Source organism: Lucilia sericata, unplaced genomic scaffold, assembly GCF_015586225.1.
Source record: "Lucilia sericata isolate MDLA Ls3-8-SP2 unplaced genomic scaffold, ASM1558622v1 Contig000014F_arrow, whole genome shotgun sequence".
Lineage (NCBI taxonomy): Eukaryota > Metazoa > Arthropoda > Insecta > Diptera > Calliphoridae > Lucilia > Lucilia sericata.
The window spans coordinates 272,341-292,233 of NW_023994053.1; the positions used below are offsets into that span (position 1 = coordinate 272,341).

Genomic DNA, 19,893 nt, shown 5'->3' on the forward strand with positions numbered 1-19,893 from the left:
CTATAGTCTAGTCTATAGTCTAGTCTATAGTCTAGTCTATAGTCTAGTCTATAGTCTAGTCTATAGTCTAGTCTATAGTCTAGTCTATAGTCTAGTCTTAGTCTAGTCTATAGTCTAGTCTATAGTCTAGTCTATAGTCTAGTCTATAGTCTAGTCTATAGTCTAGTCTATAGTCTAGTCTATAGTCTAGTCTATAGTCTAGTCTATATAGTCTAGTCTATAGTCTAGTCTATAGTCTAGTCTATAGTCTAGTCTATAGTCTAGTCTATAGTCTAGTCTATAGTCTAGTCTATAGTCTAGTCTATAGTCTAGTCTATAGTCTAGTCTATAGTCTAGTCTATAGTCTAGTCTATAGTCTAGTCTATAGTCTAGTCTATAGTCTAGTCTATAGTCTAGTCTATAGTCTAGTCTATAGTCTAGTCTATAGTCTAGTCTATAGTCCAGTCTATAGTCTAGTCTATAGTCTAGTCTATAGTCTAGTCTATAGTCTAGTCTATAGTCTAGTCTATAGTCTAGTCTATAGTCTAGTCTATAGTCTAGTATATAGTCTAGTATTTAGTCTAGTCTATAGTCTAGTCTATAGTCTAGTCTATAGTCTAGTCTATAGTCTAGTCTATAGTCTAGTCTATAGTCTAGTCTATAGTCTAGTCTATAGTCTAGTCTATAGACTAGTCTATAGACTAGTCTATAGTCTAGTGTATAGACTAGTCTATAGACTAGACTATAGACTAGACTATAGACTAGTCTATATAGTCTAGTCTATAGTCTAGTCTATAGTCTAGTCTATAGTCTAGTCTATAGTCTAGTCTATAGTCTAGTCTATAGTCTAGTCTATAGTCTAGTCTATAGTCTAGTCTATAGTCTAGTCTATAGTCTAGTCTAGTCTATAGTCTAGTATATAGTCTAGTATATAGTCTAGTCTATAGTCTAGTCTATAGTCTAGTCTATAGTCTAGTCTATAGTCTAGTCTATAGTCTAGTCTATAGTCTAGTCTATAGTCTAGTCTATAGTCTAGTTTATAGACTAGTCTATAGACTAGTCTATAGTCTAGTGTATAGACTAGTCTATAGACTAGTCTATAGTCTAGTGTATAGACTAGTCTATAGTCTAGTCTATAGTCTAGTCTATAGTCTAGTCTATAATCTAGTCTATAGTCTAGTCTATAGTCTAGTCTATAGTCTAGTCTATAATCTAGTCTATAGTCTAGTCTATAGTCTAGTCTATAGTCTAGTCTATAGTCTAGTCTATAGTCTAGTCTATAGTCTAGTCTATAGTCTAGTCTATAGTCTAGTCTATAGTCTAGTCTATAGTCTAGTCTATAGTCTAGTCTATAGTCTAGTCTATAGTCTAGTCTATAGTCTAGTCTATAGTCTAGTCTATAGTCTATTCTATAGTCTAGTCTATAGTTTATAGCCTAGTCTATAGTCTAGCCTATAGCCTGGTCTATAGTTTAGTCTATATTCTAGCCTATAGTCTAGTCTGTGGTCTAGTCTATAGGCAAAATTTGAAAAAGTTCATACTCTAATATCAAGTTGTAATTTTCTAAAATATTGAACACTGAATCCGAACCTGGCCTCGGATTTTCTCCGTCACATCTGGGATTTTTGATATCCTGTCCTTAATTTTGAAAAATTCCATTTTTGGCCCTTTTTGAGAAGTTATAACAGCGCCAATGCAGCATTATTTATAGAAATTATACCTAAATAATTTTATTTTTCTGACCATGTATCCGTGTGTGTACATGAGCATTGTAAAATAAAGTCAACATAATGACCACGAATCATCAACCTCTTCTACAACTGTCGGTGGTTTTCCCTGTAATTTGTATATGCGAAGATGTGTACTTATGTATGTATGCATTTTGCTTGACCAACAGAAAAATACTCAATTTAGTTAAATTTACCAACTCAATTGAAATTAAAATTAAAATTTCAACTTCCATTTACATACATAGATATTATGTACATCTATATAATTAATAGGCAAGACGATTTTTTGTGACCCCTTTTACTCTTACCGTATACATCTGATCTTGGCAAAAAATATATCATTTTAAAGGTATTTGTTCACAGATGTGCACAATATTATTAGGAGCTATAAGCGTTTAAAGTTGTTACTAATACATAGAAACAATAGTCACACGTACGTATTCTTGAAATTAAAAACAAACAAACAAACAAAGCATAAAACAAAACAAAAAAGTAAACAACACGGCTTTTTGAAAAAAAGAGAGGAGAGTGCAGAAACGTTTAACTTCTCTGTTGCTGTTTTCTTTTTATATTTTGCATGATATTTGTTTTTGTTGCTTTTAATAAGATTTTTGTAAACAAATTGCTCAGGCAATGCGAAAACAGGATTTTATTGTTTTATATTTTTGTGTAAAGTGCTAAATTGTGAATGAGATAATGATCTATTTTGTTATAACATCGTTACGATTGTTACCAAATCGAATATTTTTATAAGAAGTAGGACTTCAGTTTTATATTTAGAGTTTTCGATTGAAGGTTTTTCGTTATTTAAACTTTTCAAAATAATTAAATTGAAGGACTTTCCTGAGGAAACAACGAACTGCGAATATAAAAACATGTGTAAATAATGCTTGGGGACACCTCAAGATATGCCAAAAAATGTACTGATATTGGTGTTTGACCTGGAAAAATATTGGTAGGACATCAGTACCGGAATTCAGTAATTGTTTTAATTTTAAGTATTGATATCGTAAAGTAATGACAAATATCGGTTACATTAACGAATTTTCAATTCCCTAACTTTTTAACGACCGTAGAATATTTTAAAAACAAAGATCGGAAAACTATAAGAATGTCAAAAGTTATGTATTGATACATAATTATTAGTTTTGATTTGGAAGATTTAAATGATGGATTAACGAATTGATTCAGTGTCAGTAAGTAATAAAAAAGCCTGTATAAAATATATGTAAGTAAAGTTTAGTTCGTCATGCCGGTACATGATACACCGCAATAAATGGATAGGTATATCGCTTATATGCAGGTTTAGCACAGCAAGGATTTGATGATATTCTTCTTTTTTGGGTTATTCTAACCAATTAGGAAATAGTAGTGTAAAGTGAAAACTGTAAGTTGAATAGGTGATGGTTATATGCTATATACAAATAGATAAAACTGCTAAATATAAATCATGTCTTTTGGGATGAAGAGTGTTTAACCGTACTTAGCAATTTATCGTTTATTTAATAAATGTAGGTCTGCTGAAGTCTTTGTCGAGTGTTATAAGGAAGAATTTATACAGCATATACTTGATGGAAGGACTACTAATGACATCCAAATAAAATTTATTTATAATTAGATAAGACATTATTTATTTTAAATATTTTTATTGTTTTGACAAATTATTTAGAACATTTCCACTCTGTATTTTGAGCAGCTAACGTATCTTGGTGTGTACAGTAGAGTACTCCAGCATTGTGAACGTAGCGTAAATATGTAGGGGATAATAAGTCGATAGAAGAAATGTTCGTTATTTATTATTTTTAAAATAGTTCAAATACTTTTGTAAAACAAGTTGTATAACTAATTTTGACAATTGAGGTTTTGAACTTCTGATGGGACTTTTACCAAAAACCCATCACATTTTCTAAAAGAAAACATTAATCAATGCAAATTATACACTTTGATAATATCAATAAAGTCAATTTTTTACCGCAGATTTGAACTACAAAAAAAGGGTTTTATTTTAGCATATTTATGCATTTTTTCCAGCATAGGTTCTGGTCGAATTTCGACCGCTAGGCGAAATCTAGTTATAATAAAATAATAAAAATTTTCTATGAATTAAAAACAACAAAATATAATTACATACATACATGTTATAAGAATATGATCGTCTAGAAAATACAATATTCTCAAAAGTAATTTTTAGTTCAACTTTTATTAACTACATGTATGTAATATTATATAAAATTATTTAAGTAAATTTAAATAATTTTTATATTTTGATACTTGTAATTTTTTCTACAGTTTACACATAATCTTGGTAAGTTCAATTAAATTTTATGAAAATTTTATAAACTATTTTTTCTTTCCAGTAGTGTTTTATATTAAGTAAAATAGAGTACATTAAGTATACCTAGACACAAGCATTGTTGACTATTCCTTAGGTAATGTTATCATTTTAAATCTTTGGCGAGAAAAAAATCTTTATATTTGAAATTGTTAAATAAATAAATAATATGTCTAGTAATTTTTGTTTTTTCATTCCTAAATAAATACATAAAAACAAAAATCATTTGAATGTTCATTATGTTTACTTGGTTTCATTTATAATGTCTGTCCGTCCGTCTATCCATTCATATATGGAAACAATTTGAAGAGTAACAAAAAATAAATAATATATTATTTTTGTTTGTACACAAGTATTTGCTTATTTTATTTGGAAAATCATAAAAAAGTTCATATTTATTTAAATTTGTATGTACTTTTCTTTTTGTGTGTATGTTTTTTATTATCGTTTTTCTACTTAAACACCCAATAAGCAATTTTACTGGAATTCAACCTGAATTTTGACATAAAATCTTGTTATCATTTTTACATATGTATTTCATTAGTATTTTAACATTCTTTAGAAAAAATATATGATTTTAGTTGAAAAAAAGTATTCCGAAGAATATTTCTTATTGAAAGCTATATTTGACTTGAATTCAAATTAAATTCTAACAAAATTTGCAAAAGCTAAATTTTTATATTTTCTAATGTTTTTTGGGTATACATGTACCCCGTTAGTATTTGTATACAAATAAATGATAACGTACATATATTCATATATAAATAGTATAAATGAATGTATTTGTGAACACATAGACATGTATAATGTTACCTTTTCGATTTAAGCCTGTAGCAAATGTGACCAACAAAAGAAAATGTTTGTAATTTTAACACGATTTAGTAATGTAAATCCTTTATCCTGTATATATCAATACATACGAAGAAGAACCACTTTCGTAGAATCGTTCTGTACTTGGAATAGGTAGTCCGTAGACATGTCTATATACTTGTCCATATATTTATCTATAAATAAGTCAAAAACACACTTTTTGGTAAAAAAAAGTTGGTGGCATTAAAGAAATCCATTTAATTTCTGTGTTTTTTTATAGGGGGTAGTACTTGGATTTTTGTTATCGTAAATAAAGCAATTTTAGTATGACTTTTTGGAATGTTGGCCTAAGAGTATTTAAATTTTTTATACATCTATATTATATGCACTCATACACAAATACTATCAACTAGTTACACTTTAATTTCATTAAAAGTAAAAAAGGATGTACAAAAAACATAAAATTTTCTATAAAAGATTTTACCACACAACTTTAGTTCGAAAAAAATAATCAATTTACCTTTTAAGGAAATAAATACTAAAAAACACAAACATATTTAAACATAAAGTCATGTAGTTGAGTGTATTTATAAAAAAATAATTATTTCTTGTTATTTCTGAGTGTGTTTGAAAGTGCACATTAAGCATTTGATATCCGTCATAAAAAAGCAGTGGAAAATTAAGTCACAAAATCCAAAACAAGAAGCCCCAGAAAATAATATACCATTACCAGGGTACATATTTTCCTTTTTATGTGTTCGACTACATAAAAATCTACTTAATTTGCTTTTTACACAATAAAATAATTGACATACATAAATAAATGTTTATTGTTGGTGGGCGGATATGTAAACACTGCAATGCTTCATACCAAATAACAACCACAGTAACAACATACAAACATATATTTATAATAAAACTTATTTCCTTTGGAATTTTAATTTTCTATAGAAATTTTCCATAGATGACATGTTTTTATTATTGTTGTAATTGAAGTGGCCAAAGTAATTGAATTCTGCGTTGTTTTTTTTTTTTTTTTTCTATTAACAAATATTTTGACCAGTTTTCACTAAAGTGTTTAAGAATATATAGATTCCGCCTCTCCCTCTCCCTTCTGAATTTAAGGACACATTTTAAAAATAGCACACATACCAACAATTGTAATTATTACATTGTAAATGTATGGAAGGACGAGTGAATGAGTGAATGTGTATGTATTTGTCTGTTTAAGAATTTGTGTAGTTACTAGGGTGATCGACTCGATTTTTCAACCGGTTTTAAAACCGGTTTTTTCTGCTTTACCAGTGTCGGTTTTTTCTTAATGTTGATTTTTCGAATATCGAATAACCCGGTTTTTTCACTTTTTAAAAACCGGTTTCGAATACTTTTATTTGCTTTGTATTCAAAGATTATTTAAATGAAATTTTTAAGTAAATAATAATACAGCTAAATTTGAAAATTATTTGAGTCGAGGAACTAGCGTATATTTTTCTAAAGCTCCTTTGGTTAAACTTTTTTGATTTTCCTAATTAATTAAAAAAATTTATTTGTAAAATTGATAACTGTTTGATAAAATTTTATCAATCTTAAGATTATATTCAATTTACAATAATTAATTTACGGCTGAAATTTTATGGAAGTGTTGTCCTAAACAGTGCTTTTGAAATAAGCTAGGATTACATAGTACCTTATGTTTAACAGAAGTGTCCCACCTTTTTTCCTAATTTTTTTATATTAATGAAATAATGTAAATCAGACGACTAGATCTAAAGTTATAATCTTTTAAACTGTTAAAAATCATTTCTGGCCATGTTTTATTAATCAAATTTAAACATAAACATTAAGTTTTTCAAATTAAAATATTTTTTTTTATTTATAATAAAAAACCGGTTAACCGGTTTTTTTCTGAATTTGAAAAATATCAACCGGTTTTTTTTAAATGTCAACTATTCGAACTATTCGAAAACCGGTTTTTGGAAAATGTCGAATAATCGATCACCCTACTAGTTACATGAATATATTTTGACATTTTGATTAATTGTTATCGTGTCATTAAAGTTCAGTACAAAATTGTATGCATTATAAACAGGAAATCGATAAATAGGTTTAAACACAAACACACACTCACTCTTATACACATAGACTAGTTTATAAACTCAACCCAACAGTTTTGCAAAGAGTGAAAAATGTCCATTTTAGACAATAGCTTTCTCAAACGATTAACTATTTTTAACCACTATGACAAAGTCAATAGATATAGTCATTCTTCTAGCACAGGATAAAAATCTCTATTTCCGAACACTCACTCCGACCGACAGGGTACTTTAACACCAAAAACACATAACACCCATGTATGTAAACACAACTTCTACATAAATGTCTACATGTGTATGTATGATGTATACATGGTTGTAAGTAAAATGTATATAATTTTGTATATGTACTGAAATGTTTTATTTGTGAGTGTGTGTGTTTGTACTATATTGTTAGAAAATGTTCCCTCTTAACATATAATTAAAGTGGCATTAGTTTGTTTATACCTTAATTGTATATTGTTTGTATATTCCATTCATATGTTTACTCATACTCTTACATATAAATGACTGATCATTACCTTCACAAATGAAATGTATGAATAAATGGCCATATTGGTTAGAATCGCAAGTATTTTCAATGTAAATTTATTAGCGAGGTGGACTTCTGTAGGAATAATTTATATATTTTGATCACCTAAGTTTGATCCCTGTAACATCTAAAGTAAATGGTCCAACAGTCTTAATAAATTTAATTATTCATGCTTCATGGTATTTATATTTATATTGCCCAAACTATAGTCTATAAACAGACTTTTCTATAGTTAAGTATTTAGATTAGGCTATATAGTCTGTGCTATAACACAGACTATAGACTATGCTACTGTTAATGTTATGGACATGGACATGGTCAATGTCCAGACCATGAACTATATTATAATTGTCCAGACTATGGAATTAGGTAAATTATAGACTGGACTATAGGCTAATCTATAGTATGGACTATAGCCTAATCTATAGTCTGGACTATAGCCTAATCTATAGTCTGAACTATAGCCAGGCTATAGTTTAGCCTATAGTCTAGTCTATAGAGCAGACTTTAGACGAGGCTATAGTCCAGACTATAGACTAGACTATATGCTACACTATAGGCTAAGATATAGTCCAGACTATAGATTAGGCTATAGTCCATACTATAGATTAGGCTATAGTCCACACTTTAGACTAGGCTTTATAGATTAGGATTTAGTTCAGATTATAGACTAGTAAAGATTTTAGAATAGACTATAGTCCAGATTATAGGCTATGCTATAGTCCAAAATATAGACTAAACTATGGTCCAGACTTTAGACTAGGCTTTATAGATTAGGCTTCAGTCCAGACTATAGACTAAGCTATAGTACAGATTAGGTTATAGTAGAGACTATTGAATAGGCTATATTCCTAAGTAAGATATAGTCCATACTATAGACTGCTATATAGTTAAGACTTGGCCATAGTCCAGGCTATAAACTATATTATATAAAGACAATAGTCTATGTTATAGTCCGGACTGTGGAATATGCTAAAGTCCTCGCTATAGACTTTGCTATAGTCCAGACTATAGACTAGACTATAGTTCAGTTAAGGATAAAGTCCAGGTTATATACATATGTGAGGCTTTGTAGCCCAGAACATAGAGTAAGATCTTCAAGGAATCCAATTACATTGCATTAGTTTTTGGAAAATCTTTTCTTAACCACCTAACAATAGTTTAATACAATTGCAACTGTTTAAATTTTGCCATAAATGCGATTTGTCTATTTGTACGTTTGAGTAGCAATTAGTTCTTATATCTGCAGATATTTATATATAAATAAATTCCAACGTATATATGTTTATATAAGAATATGTATAGAAAACACATAAGTATTTACATGCATTTCATTGAACAATTGCAACAATTAATATAAATTTGTGGCCAAAATTTTGTATTTTATTTGTAACATAAAACTTCGACAATTGTAGATCCGTTCGTCCTTCCGTTCAACTATCTGTCTATTTACATTTGTATTATTATGTATCTATATCTCCGAAATATAAATAAATACCTACTTGTATTTAACAGGTTATATTTACTTACATATAACTAATGTCAAAAGTATTATATGCATTACAGGTGTTTGTCAGTATCAATGATTCCTTATTTAAATATCCCTACTGATGCATACACATATGTTTACATGTTTGCGTGTGTTTGTATTAATTGATTTAATGAGATTTTATTTTGAAACCATATTTTATTGTTTCTTTATCTTGAACATTCTTGGAATTTTGCAAAATTTTTGTGTTTATTTGGAAATTAATATTTCAAGTGTAGCTATTTATTGTATTATAGAGTGGTTAATAATGTTGATATAACAAATTTAAATTTAACTACGGCTATTAAGGGATTTTGTTATTTTAAACTTGAAAGTAACACAAAAACTTTAATTAGGTTAAATGTTTAACAAATTATGTACAAATTAAATAATAATTTTTGTTTAAAAATTATTAAGTTAAATTTAAGTAAATAAGTACATGACCTATGTAAGAAGTTGTAAGAATCTTATAATCAAAGAATCAATGAAATAACTAGTTCTCAATCAAATTTATTAAAAACTTTGATTTTCACCTTTTAACACCATTAATACAATTGAAATAGAATTGAAATATATCTGTGTTAAGTAATAATCCTTAATTACCAAGTAAATTAAGCAAATATTTTTTTCAATTATATATTTGTGTAAATATAAACTTCATGAATACAAATCAGACGTTCAAAGAGCACAGTCACCTTTTGAATCCCAATAATGGAATTGCAAATTAATTTATTTTGTACTTTTACAAATACTAATAAATTAAGTTATTATTAATGTTTTATATTTATATAAATTAATAAATTTTCATACTGCTATTTATTATTTAACTAGTTTTTTTCAACAGATTTTTACTTGTATATTCTAATGTACATATGTATGTACAAATGTCGTATTTACATTTACAGTTTCTATACATGTATGTTTATTTATTTTTTCGCATATTTTATTTTCTAGTCATGGTTTTAGTATCGTCAACCATTGGATTGACTAACCAAACGTATTGGTCTAATATTTATTTTGTATAGTTTGAAAAATTTGTTTTATTTTCATTTGTTTTTGGATGTTCAATATTTGGCCTCTAACTCTAAATAAATAAAAAATAATAATAATAACAATAACAAAGTTTAGTCTAATTATATTAAGTTAGTTTGCTGCTGTTTACAATTTATAACGTCAATAAATATGATTGAATGAATGAAAATGAAAAATATTGTGTTGTGGCATTTAAACCGCTAAAAATGTACTTATTTTAATTGTTGACACATGTTACAACCAACAAATGATAGGGTTTACACATACTATTACTGATTACATACATTTGAATACATTCTATACATATGGGGCATATCATGTCAGGTAGTTCTGTTCTAGTTCTGTTCTAGTTCTGTTCTAGTTCTGTTCTAGTTTCTAGTTCTGTTCTAGTTCTGTTCTAGTTCTGTTCTAGTTCTGTTCTAGTTCTGTTCTAGTTCTGTTCTAGTTCTGTTCTAGTTCTGTTCTAGTTCTGTTCTAGTTCTGTTCTAGTTCTGTTCTAGTTCTAGTTCTGTTCTAGTTCTGTTCTAGTTCTAGTTCTGTTCTAGTTCTGTTCTAGTTCTGTTCTAGTTCTGTTCTAGTTCTGTTCTAGTTCTGTTCTAGTTCTGTTCTAGTTCTGTTCTAGTTCTGTTCTAGTTCTGTTCTAGTTCTGTTCTAGTTCTGTTCTAGTTCTGTTCTAGTTCTGTTCTAGTTCTGTTCTAGTTCTGTTCTAGTTCTGTTCTAGTTCTGTTCTAGTTCTGTTCTAGTTCTGTTCTAGTTCTGTTCTAGTTCTGTTCTAGTTCTGTTCTAGTTCTGTTCTAGTTCTGTTCTAGTTCTGTTCTAGTTCTGTTCTAGTTCTGTTCTAGTTCTGTTCTAGTTCTGTTCTAGTTCTGTTCTAGTTCTGTCCTAGTTCTGTTCTAGTTCTGTTCTAGTTCTGTCCTAGTTCTGTTCTAGTTCTGTTCTAGTGCTGTTCTAATTCTGTTCTAGTTCTGTTCTAGTTATTTTCTAGATCTTAGGGGAACTTTTAGGATTGCCCTTGTATATATGAATTTGTAAAATATTCTATTCTAAAAACTTTTCACACTTTTTCCCTTTTACACACCCACACGTACACACAGATATTATATATTCAGTAATATAAATACAAAAAATATTTTTCATATTCATATAGAGGAACTTTTTGTAATTTTTTTAAAAAAGTAGCACAAATTTATTTGCCAACATATAATAACTTTTGCCTAAAGAACTTAAAAAATTACAATAGTAAGTAAATTTGGTTGGTAGTTTTGTGTTCTAGGGAGAACACACATACTCACATCCAGAGAATGGTAAAAACCTTTTAAAAACTAAAAAAAAAACTTTATTAAGATTTCAAAAAATCGATTTTGACGAAATTTGCACTAAGGTTAGTACTATTGGATAGTAGATCAGCTCTATGGGTCAAAAACTACCGGAGTTAGAGGGGGTCAAAGTAGGACATTTTGGTCATACAGGGTTTTAATTCAAATCAGTGTAACTTTTCGCCTATTGGTCCTAGAAAAAATTGTCCAAAGAAGTTCAGACAGCTATTTTTTCATTCTTTCCAAAATTAATTTGATTTTAAAGTTGTGTCAATTGACACGATATTCCCCATATATGTATATGTACATTTGAATACATTCTATACATACATACATACATATATATGTATGTATATAAATTATTTGTAATCCAGCAGGATAATAGTTTTAGAAAAGGGGTGAACTCAATCGCCTCTATATAGTATAGTGGCGATAGACTATGCAGTCTATAGTGTCCCTAAGAGAACTGAGGATAAGTCTGTAGTTTCGGATATAGTTATTAATCCCACCAAAATTACTCTGTTTCATAAGTCTATTGTACATTTATAATCTAAATCAGATTCGGAACAATCACCACAAACTGCCGGGGTGTGTATGTATAGACTCTGTTAGATTAGAATAACAATTACAATTATATTGTTTAGTCTTAAGGGATTTTGATCGTATTTTTTTCCTTTTATTATTATTTGTAATGGAAAGTTAAAGGTCAAGTTTACTTAATATTAATCGTATGTTTGTAAGTCCTCCCAGAGGTCACGTATTATACGATTATTAAAATGTATTTGTTTATTAAAGGCAAAAAATAATACAAAACCATAACAACTCATATTTATCTTTTACATAAATCATGTAAATGATATAAAATATTGATAAAAGTTTTAGAAAAAAATTAAATTAAATTTATTTTCGAAATATTTGTATGAAAAATTGGATTTTTGGTTAAAAAATTATAGAGAAAATTTTGATATTTTTTGTAAAAATGCGGAATATAGAAAAAAATTTATTTTTTTTATGAAAAATCGGAATTATAGAAAAAACTGGATTTTTATGAAAAAATTTATATCCAGCAAAAACTAGGTAATACCTTTAAATTGTAATTACTTACCTAACAACATACTTTTTAATGACTACTACATATTGTCTAGATTACATAGAAGTAGTCTAATACGGTCTTACTAATAATGTCTTATATAAATACTTTCTAATTCATTAATCATCTTGCCAATGAAGATATAGAAGCTGTCTACGTTTTTTCATGCGATTTACAATGGGTACTTTTTCCAATTACTTGTAATCGTTTGTGGTAAGTACTTGCCTCCAATAACATCACCGTATTAAAATAATGACTGAAAATGCTATTGTGTAAGTAAATTTTAGTATTTGAACTCCTTACATGGTAATCAAAGTTTTTACTGGGTATTTAGTCAAAAACAGTATTTTAGTGAAAAATTGGATTTTTAGTAAAAAAAAAATTAGATTAAAGGTGAAAATTTTGATTTTTAGTGAAAAATTGGACATTTAGTGAAAAATTTTACTTTTAGTAAAAATTGGATTTTTATTGAAAAATTTTAATATTTTGTCAAAAACTAAATTTTTTAGTATATATATTTTTTTTAGAATTTATAGTATTTTCTTTTCATTTTTATTATTCTTTTGTATATTTTAATCAAAGCTATTTTTTACTATAAGGGTAAGAACTCCGAAAAGAAATAGTTTAAAATCTCCCATAATTTTCTTTGACTTTATATTAAATTAAAAAATTTTGAATTCAAGGCCTCTTCGCAGACGAAACCTCTTAATTGTTTAAGAAATTTTAAAAATTTGTATTTTTTTTTTATAAAATAATATAACGCATTAAACACTCAACAAATTATGGTCAACTGACAATAAAAAAGTTGAGTAGACTTCTTGTTTGTTATAAATAAACTTAACAAAATATTTAGTTATAAATAAACAAATAAATCTAAACAACAAATAAAACTTTTTTGCAATTCTACCACAAAACAATCAAACTTTGTTTGTTGGCCGTCAAAGTGGACTTGTTTGCCCTCTGCTTTTGTAGTTTATAACAAGTTCAGAAACATACATTGCTTTACATGAAAAAAGCAACTAAATATAGTTTAGCTAACTAACTTCTAACTATAAACTATTAAATACGTTAAACTTTTAACTCCAACGCCAAAATCGTAAAAAACTAAAAATACTGAGAAGACTTACAAAAAAATGTGAGAAAACTCGCGTGTTGCTAATGACAATTATAGTGACTATAACACAGCAAAAAAACACATGTATCTAGATACGTTAAAATAACACAACAACAGCAATAAACAAAACTTAAGCATGCTTGAAACAACAACATTTTCATGGTCAAGTTAATAAGGCGTCAACATCAGCTTAAATACAATTTTTTGCTTTAAACTGAAACCTAAAATAAAATCTAAAAATGCTAACGTTAACAAAAACAAACATGTGTTAAAAATGTTGTTGGGAAAAAAATCAAAATTATTTATAAATTAATATTGTAAAATGTGTAAACAACAACAAAATTAACAACAATTTTGTAAAAAAAAACAACTTGAACCTCCTCCTTCTTCTGCCTTAGAGTAAAATCTAAATTAATTAAGAATCATAATGACGTTGGGGAAAAAACAAGGTGGTTGTTAATGAGTAAGGTAAATGGGTAAGATTATCACACTGTAACCACCACAAAACGTCATAATTGCAACAACATCTAAGCAACTAATAAAGTTGTAACTTAACAGTAAATACTCAGATTCGAAATGAGTTTGCAATTAGAACTAAACCAACCAGGCCAGAATAAACGGAACCAATGCTCTACAACTAAATTTGTTCAGAAACTTATACGAACCACTGACAGACCGCCGGTCACTGTGGTCGTCTCATTTCAGTCAGTTATAAATATGCAGCAGTTTTTTTTTTTGTTTTTTGCTGTATTTCAGTTCAAGTGCAATAATTTGCAATGTGCATGTTTTTTGTTTTGCGCAAAATGTGAGCAGCATGCAACTTAGCTAAATACACATGCAACATCATTATTATAATGAACATCATTATGTTGATTACTGTGCATGTGTTTTGCCATAAAACACATTGTCGTGCAGTAGTAACAGCCAGCTATTTCCCCTTCAACAAAAAATATTTAGTTTTTTTTTCATACGTTCTTTTGTTAACGATTTAATGTTTCCTCTAATGACCATCTGTACTAAATCAGCTGTTACTTTGAAATATTTACTAACAACTACAAGCTTACTTATACTGCACTTGTTAAAATTATTTAAATTTATGTTGAGACCAAAACGAATCTTTAGTTCTCTATACAAATAGCAATTGTTACGTGCATCTATATACATATGTATATAAAAATTAAGGTCTGTTTGTATGTTTGTTTGGACTTTATAGACTGCTGAACTGCTGGACCGATTTTCCTGAAATTTTCACATTGTCTTCCCATATGGGATATAGGATAGGTTCTTTTTATTTGGAAATTTCAAGTGGGCGAGGTGACATCTTTGACATGCACGTAAATATATGGGGATAGTATGGGTGGCCTAGCTGTAGTGGGCGTGGTACCTCCCAAATAAAGTAAATCTTAAATTAGTATATGTGAGAAAAAAACAGTTAGAGTTCTTAAATTTTGTCGGCACCACTTTTGTGTCAATATGAGTATTTATAATAAAAATGGGTAGACTGGAAATATGAGGCGTGGCACCTCCCATTTAAATTAAATAAAAAATCGTTTATTTTGGAAACTATTAAAGCTAGAATCTTCAAATTTTGCACCAATAACTGTTCATGTCAACATTTGGAGGGAAAATGGGCGGACTTTAATTAGGGGCTTAGAACCTCCACATGAATTAAACAACAAATATCGTATATCTAAGAAACTATTAAAGCAAAAATCCTCAAATTTTGCACGAACGACTTTGACATTGATGTGAACATTTCTGTGATAATTTAGTGGACCGGGAAAAGGGGGAGTGGAACCCTCTTTTATTTGGAAAACTATAAGAGTTAAAATTTTCAAATTTTGCGCGAAAAACTCTAACGTCCATGTGAATATTTGGGGGGGATGGGTGGTCTTTAATGAGCTATGATTTCATTTATATTGTTTTTAGGGTAGCAAAGCACACTGGGTATAGATAGTATACACATAAGAATTGAAATATTATTGAGTTACTTATTTGCTCATAAGAATCCCGAAAAGATTTGTTATATTTTTCCTAATTGACCTCGAAACAATCACATGGAGAAGTTAAAACTAGTTCAACTTTTTGTTTACACATTTTATTGGCATTTATAAGCTAATTTTTAATAAATCATAAACCTTGAACTTCGCCTAGAAAACTGATACAAATAAAGTAGGGTAAAAACCATAGCGACTATTGAGGCCAATTATTTGAAGAAAAAAAGCTTTAGCAGACAGATGCTGTCTTTGTATTTTTTGGTTTTGAGTTTCTTTGTATTTGTTTGGATTTTTTGTGTTTGCTTTGCTTTTTTTCATCTTTATTACATCAAAATTTATTTAAGCCATTAGCTGACATTGACCCAGTTTGTTAAGACTCAGCTACAAACACGACTGCTATTACTGCTGCTGGTGGTTGCTTTTGCTGTTTTTTGGTAAAAGCTGTTACTATTTCTTGTCTTTAACTACAACAGCAGCAGCCGGCAGTAGCAGGCAGCAACCAAGCAAACCAACAAACACTCTGCTTCAAGTGAGGTTAAATCTTTTCTATAATGTTTGTTGTCTGCATCTGTCAGTTGGTTGGCGTGTTTTGGTTCAACTTGATGTTTAATAAAAAGAAACTTGTTTTATTTATTTTCTTCATTTCATTTTATTTCTTCCATTTCGAGTTGCTCTTTCCATCTCTTACACTTATTCTTCATGTTTATGTATTTTCTGTTCATGCCGTTGTTGTTGTCGTCATCTTCATTATTATTTTTTTTTTTTGGTTGTGATTTAATGTGTTAATTGTGGTTATTTATTCATTCATTAGATTTGTGTATGTTGGTATGTTGGAGCATCACCGGAATTAATTCAATTCAATTAAATTATTTGCTTGCTTTCTGTATTAGACATAATTTTTGTTATTTTATTGTGGAGGGTTTTTTATTGGTCACCATGAATTTGGAATAAAATTTTGGCGTATAATAATTTGTTTGGGAAAATTTGAGAATTGTATTAAGTAAATAAATTATAAGATTGTGTCATTTATCTTTATTTTTTTATTTTTGGTCTACTTTATAATATTGTTCAAATTAGTAAAATAAAAACAATTTGCCTGTTTTTTTATGATTTCATACAATTTCAAGGTTTATTAGTATTAAAAAATGATATTGAACTATTTTTATTGTATGACATTCAATTTGCAGCTAAAATTTTGGATTTTTTCTTAAACAGATGTAGAGGTGTGGGATGATAAACAATCAATGTCACTTTAAATAGAAACTAAACATTCCTAAATATTTAATAATTAAAAATTCAAGACATGTTTCTAAATAGTGCATGTTTTACTGCGTTCACACTTAAAAATGTTAATATATTTGAAAGGATTACTCATGCTATATACTTAGGAATATACAAATTTTTAAAAAATTATTAATTTTTTTTAAATTAATCTCTATTAAAGCTAATTTTCTTTCTATTCATTAAACAAAATAGTGTTTTAGACATTTAAATTGCGCAATTTCCCCTTGCCAATAAACTTTTCAATTCAAGAGTTTTTAAATGGCAAAACTAAAAACACTTGATAATAAAGTGTTGAAAACACAATCCACATAATTTGGTTAAAATTATTTGTTCATGGATTAAAAAAACTCTATATTTTTTTAAATTGCACTTCAGAAATCTAGTTGTTAATTTTATTTTTTCGTAATTATTGTTGGAATAATTAATTACTCGTGCAATAGTGATTTGATAATTATAACAATTAAACAATAGTTTGCCATAAAAATAAAACTTGAAGTGTATTTTTGTAATTATTTTTGAATAGATTTTCTCTAATGTGAAAAATGCGATTGTTAGAAAAATTCATGTTTTGATGTGTAGAATGAAAGGTAATGAAAGTAACAAGTAGTTTAAATATTAGTTATAATAAGGTAATCTCTATAAAAAGTGTAAAGAGTTTTTTAGAATTTGTCTAAATTGTTTTTGTACTTAAACGTTTGGATTTTCAGCGAATGTTGTTTAAAAGGGAATCGGTTATAAAATTTTTGAGAGTATCCCAAAGTTAGTTAGTTTGAAAGGAGGATGTATGTTACATCAAATTCGAAGAAATACACCTAGGCCTCCATCGAGCCTGTTCTGCGCTCCTTAACCACTGGTGGAAATCGAACCTACGACCTCCGGTCTAACAGACTAGAACATCGGAGTCACACTATTCCCAAATTTTTCAACATATTTCTCTTTCTTTATATTGAAAACAGTTATTTTTACTTCCTGTAAAAGTTACCACCTTAAGTTTAAGCATTTGTAGTTATGTTAATATACTCTAGTGTATTTATCACATTTATTACTAATTAAAATCAATAATTCTATTTGCCTGCAAACTATAACTTGTAAATCTATTTGTTATAATCCTCTATAATAATTTATTGCAATTTAATTTATTTTAAAATTTCTATAAAATAATTATTTTTCTAATACAATTGTTTGTGTAAAATAAATGCTTGCAATAAATATAGTTTTAAGTATTTTGAAAAATCTTAATTTAGTTAAAGTAAGAAAAAGGAAATACTTTACATAATTTAAAAAAAAAGCTAATAAGAATATATAGTCGGGCATAGCTGAATATATGATACCCTACACCAGCGAATAGTATGTACAAAATGTTGATTTTTTTAATAATAAAGTTGGTTTTTTGGTTTAATTCCGAAATATGGTAACAAAATGCTGGTAGACGGATATACGTTTACGTTAAAATTATTTATGTAGAATTACGTTTGGACTTATACCAAACTAAGTTGTACCGATTTTTGTAGAGATAATAGAACATTTATCATAAATATGAACACAAGCACCCTATTCAGAAGGTACGGTTATATGTGGGCTAGGTGAAATAATGGACCGATTTCAAACATTTTCAATATGCTGCTTCCTTCAAACAGACAGATAGAAAGACAGACAGACAGACAGGCAGACAAACAGGCCGACGGACATAGCTTAATCGACTCAAAAAGTGATTCTGAGATGTTGATTTGGTTTGGTCGAAATTAAAACGAAATGACACAAAGCGTAATCGAAATGACAACAATGCCTTGTTGCAATGACAACAATGCGTTGTTTCAATGACAACAATGAGTTGTCAAAATTACATCGGTGGTGTCAAAAGGATAACTGGGTGTTATTTAAATTTTATACACATCCGTTGTTTAAATGTTAACAAACGTGGTAAGCTCACTTTTGACAACGGATTCCATCAATTTCGGTACTACTGGTTTTTCCGTTTGAGTTGTTACAAACATCGGCTCAAACGGATAATACCCTCCCCACTATAGCGGTGTAGGGTATAAACACACAGAAAAGAAGTAATTGAAATCAAATTAAAAAATCTAATATAAGATTTATTTAATAAATATTTACTTCGTATTCTACTTATGAATTGTTAAAGAATTCCGTAGAAAATTTTTCACGAATTTTCTTTAATTTGGTAGAATTTTATTACTTAAGAAACAATTAAAAGAAAGTCCTAAATACTAATATTTTTTATATTTAATATTTTAATGCTTAAAATTTAGTCGAAAATCGTTATCTGGGAAACTCACTCAGATTGCATTTAAAAATTTTCAAGTTATTGTAAAGCAACTTAAGGAAATTTAAGACACAATTTTTTACATATATATGTATGTATGCATACATATGTAAGTCTTAAGTTATTTGTAAATTATAGATTTTATATACAAATGTTAAATAAAATGTAATTACTTTTTATTAGAAATTACTTCTTATTGCTATAAATTACAACTTGCAGTCATTAAATAATTATATGCATTTTTTTTTTATTCTTTTTTCATTTTTCTAGGAAAAATGATATAAAGTTGCTAAATAAAAATATGTATTAAATATAAAATTGCTAGGTATAACAAAAAAATTAACTGAAAAAATATTTATCATGCTGAGTAAATCAAATACGGACAGACACATTTGTATTTTAATACATTTTTATATTGGTAATGAAAATTTAATTGAAGCTTTAGTAGAGATTTGTGTTAAAAGGTCGTATAACATTTTTTTAATTTTATTGTTTAAATAACCGTATTTTGTTAATGATGACGTTATCAATAAAACATTGAATTAAATATAATTAAAAACTTTTATTGATTTAATATGGCTTAACAATTATTTAGCGCCATTAATAACAAAACAAAAAAATAAGGGAAAAGATTTATAAAAAGTAAAAATTTATAATAATGAAAAATCCAACAAAGGTTTTATTAGTTTTAATTAAATTAAACAGATAATTCAAATATAATTTAAATTAAAAAGCTGAGAAAAATCCTCCAAATTTTTTGCTACATATTAACATA

At 27.9% G+C, this 19,893-nt stretch overlaps 1 protein-coding gene across 3 annotated transcripts in view; it reads right to left on the reverse strand.

Annotated features, from left to right (window-relative positions):
- LOC119604738 (ABC transporter G family member 23) overlaps positions 1–19,893 on the reverse strand; it is a 120,070-nt gene that overhangs the window by 56,118 nt on the left and 44,059 nt on the right. The window lies entirely within an intron of this gene.